General features: G+C 36.3%; 1 long non-coding RNA gene across 1 annotated transcript; it reads right to left on the bottom strand.

Moving 5' to 3' along the window:
* Positions 1-1,571: 1,571 nt before the first annotated feature.
* Positions 1,572-3,636, bottom strand: LOC149118715 (uncharacterized). Its single transcript, XR_016201570.1, has 2 exons — positions 3,224-3,636; positions 1,572-2,896 (listed from the first exon to the last, which is right to left on the bottom strand). It is a non-coding gene; the product is annotated as an uncharacterized LOC149118715 (long non-coding RNA).
* Between the last annotated feature and the right edge of the window lie 401 nt (positions 3,637-4,037).

A 4,037-nucleotide genomic window follows, 5' to 3' on the forward strand; every position in this document is an offset into this window, starting at 1 on the left:
GCGGTTGTAGCGCGGGGGGAAATGGCATCCGAAATTCCAGACATGTTTTATGCTTTTGGCCCACAACTCAATACGTTTATGTCTGTTGGAATTTTGCTCAAATATTTTCGTCGTAAGCTGCTCCAATTCCACTGAAGTGAGGCAGTGTCGAATTTAGGTATGTCCCGTTTTATATCACTCAGAACAAGTTGCGTTCCGCAGCTTCTTTTACAAGAGTTCCACATTACTCCACTATAAATTTCACATATGCTGAAGATTAACAGCTTTTCCGTAACACAGCAAAAAAACTAGTTGGAAAAATTTGGATATTGGAGCGTTTTAGGACTTCAAAGTTTCCCTCCTCTTGCCACACGCTTGGGGGATTTCGCCAGAGTCTATCGCCACCGAAAAGTAGTAAACAATTGCAAGTTTGCATTTCGCCTGAATTGTAAGTAACACTTGATATTTCACCAAGGCCCAATAAGTTTACGTCTGTAGACACGGCTAGGCTTTATTTGTGTAAAAATTCAATAAATTGTCTGTTGTCGATGAATAAGAGCGCCCGCCGATCCGTGTTTTTTGCAGTCAGCAAACATGACAAATTGGACTTCCGCAATAATATCTCTAGTTTTTAAATATGTTCAAGGTTGATAAATGTTTGAGAACATATTAAACTGCTTAGCTGAAAATATGTGAATACAGCAGGAATAATCAGCAAAGTTACGATGACGCTTTCTTTAATCAACTCGAATAACGATTTTGATTTTGTTGGCTGAGTTATCAAAACTCCTTGTCTATTTTATTTTCGCAGCTGTGTAAAATTTCACTACGTTGAAGAAACACACATGATAGTAGCCTTTTGGCGTTAGTGAAAATTGTTGCAGAATCTCAGCACAAAAGATAACGAAAGAAATCTTTGTCAAGATTTGTTGCCAATTAGCTACAATTGAAAACACCGACTCGGACTTTAAAGTGCACGCCCTGGAGCTACTTGTACGCGTCAGACGTTCCTTCCAAAACTTGCCAAACGAGCAGAAATAATAAGAAACTATCAAAAACAAGTTTTGGTTATGATTAAGCACTGTTTGAGAAATTCACAAATTACCTCGATACCATAGTAGAGAGATTTCTTACATAAACTTTATTCTTTAGACAACATCCACGCGAGAACCCATGACATGTGCGTGGATCCCCGCGGATGTATGTCCGAGTCAGGGTGGCGCAATTTGTTCTAAAAATAGCAAAAGTGCCCCATATCATTAGGTGCGCGCAGATCCCGAGACTTACGGTCTCCGTCCCCGGTTATGGCTCTTGCTTAGATTGAAGATTGTTTATTTTTTACGGAAAACGACATTCCAAGGAAGCGGGAGACTGCGCGTGCAGCAATTAACATACTATGTAAATTCCAAGCTTTCTAAAGTTTTCGATTCTATTTTATCTATTTTCCATTTCACTATTACATTTCATAAGTGTAAACAGTAGTTTTGATACCTTTTGACCTGTGTACTTGTTTTATTTATCTATTTTTCTCTGGGCCATTTTTATTTATTTATTTATTTATTTATTTTTATTTATTTTTTTTGTTTTTGCTGTTTGTTTCAAAATGTTTCGACCATTACTTCAGTTTATCATTACAGCTACCCTGAGAGACTAGCGTCACATATTTATTCTAGCTGGAATGTTATTTGTTTGCTGTTTGCTTGAATACTGACACAAAAACTTTATTCACATGCAACAAACTGTTGTTTTCTTGAGGAAAAGAAAATACTCAAACTACACTTTGAAATCTATGTCAGTGAAACATCGCTACATCGAAAACATGACATTTCTCTAAAGGCTTGAGCCCACTTGTGCCCGGACACATGCAAGTACGTATCGAAACCAAACAACGCTCGTAAATATTTTCAGCCACCTGTTCTCTGTTCTAAACGTTAATTTTCCATGTTAAATGGTGTAGCAAGACACTAATTTGCCCTAGGCGATGATATTTTTTCATTCACCTCCATGTTTAACACTGTACTTATGTCAGTTACACAGACGAAAAAGTAGTGCATGTTTATATAGATTGGTCAAACTTCGAACATTGATGACCGAAAAATGATCGTGTTTGGCAAAGCGCAATTAGAATTGTCATGCCGATAAAGTCATGAGCTCTATCAGTCGTTATAAATTAAGTTGCTGTTCGTTCTTGAATGCCTGACAATACTATTTTAAAGCACATTTGATTTTGAGTAATTCCTTCTCTAAATGAATCGCCTTTAAAGTTCATTTGCGGCCTCGTATAAGGAAAGCATTGTTCGCACTGCAAATTATCATTGTACTATTAAACTGGAATTGTTCTCGTAAATTGTCGTACATGCTTCTCTGTCTGCAGCGTAAGTGGATCACTTCCTTAAATCTTCGTTCGCAAAGCCAAGCCGAGAGTAAGCTGAAATGCTACGTTAGAATCTTTGTTTTTCACAATGTTTATATCAAAATAAATTTGTAACAATTTCTAGTACCACCACCACGTTTTTATTCTGTTAAATTTGAATTCAAAATGTTAGGAAAAAGCACTTCAATTTTGCATTGCGGAGAATATTCGGCCGTTTCAAGTTGTCCTTTAAAATAATAAATTGCGATGTTCAACCTTCCACTTCAGTCTCGTACTCAAAATATTAATTTTCCCAATTGATTGTCATACATTTCTTTTGTTGTTAGTTTATGAATTTGGTAACATTGCCTTTGTAACATACTTGACAACGCAACGAGGTACGATGTTATATTTTGATCACTCTTGGACTGAATCCGTTAATGATAAACGACTAGAGAAACAAGAAAACGACTTATCTGAAGTAAGATATTTCCAGGCCAGGGTCCAAGAGCCAGTACACTGCTATCCAAAATGACTACACATTTCTTTGAAAGGGCATTAAACCTAGAAAGAAAGAAAACATCAACAAAATAGCTGGTTAATATTGATTGTATCACTTAACACTTACTGTTTTCACAATGTTCTTACGAAGGTTATAATAATTAACACCAGCATGTTTTATTCTGTAACTTTGATTCCATTATGTTACTGGACAAGTCTCCAATCTTCAAGTAAAATTCTTCTTACTAGTTACAATATATCCTGATTCCAATATTTTCTCTCCAACTGAAATGCTTATAACAAGGGTCAGGAAGGCATTTATATGGTCAGACTCTGATCACTCTTTGGACTGAAACCGTTCAATAGTAAACAGAGAAGAAAACGACTTACCTGAAAAAAGGTGTTTTGCTGGCTGTCAACTTGAACCAGGCTTCGAGAGCTTACACACTTTGATCCAGCATGGCTACACTTTCTATTGAAACGATGTTTGCATTCAACCTGGTGATAAAAAGAGCAGAAAACAACAAATTAAATTACTTTTCAACGATTATCGGATCTCCAGTTGTGTTAATCTCGAATATTTGCCCCTAAATACACATTTACAGTGCTTTTCTAAAGCATTACTTTATTGAAATTGATGAACAAATCTCTCGCAATCGTGTACTTTTAAGAATTCGTTCGGACATCAGAACAATTCCTCGTTGCCCAACCGGTATGTAAGAGTTTATGGGTTCGAATCCCGTCACGGACGGAGATGTTCAATTCTTTGTCCCAAACTCACCACACGATCAAAATTTTATCTTTCACTACTCCCGATTAGATTTCTCTACAGGATACTTGGAATGACACAGTTATTAAAGTGGTCGACGACAAATTCAAGTAAAATAAGGAAAGGGTGAACTTATCTGAATTAAGATTTTTCCAATATGTCATATATAGTGCACCAGCGTTCAAGAATTACACACTGCAATCCAAAATGGCCTCACTTTCTCTTCAATATCCGAGTTCACCTGGCAAAAAGGGAGATTAAACATAAAACGAACTATTTTTTTCATCAACAAATTGGAGACGTGTTTATAAATTTAATAACAGACAATTCTGCAGTGACTTCTTAAAGCAGGTATCAATACTGTACGGTAAAATTATTTAAGAAAACACTAAATTTTTGTTGGCTGGCAAATCTCAAACAAACTTCCTGGTTCTG

Source organism: Orbicella faveolata, unplaced genomic scaffold (assembly GCF_042242905.1).
Source record: "Orbicella faveolata isolate gen_17 unplaced genomic scaffold, um_ofav_v1 contig_1, whole genome shotgun sequence".
In the NCBI taxonomy this organism is placed as follows: domain Eukaryota; kingdom Metazoa; phylum Cnidaria; class Anthozoa; order Scleractinia; family Merulinidae; genus Orbicella; species Orbicella faveolata.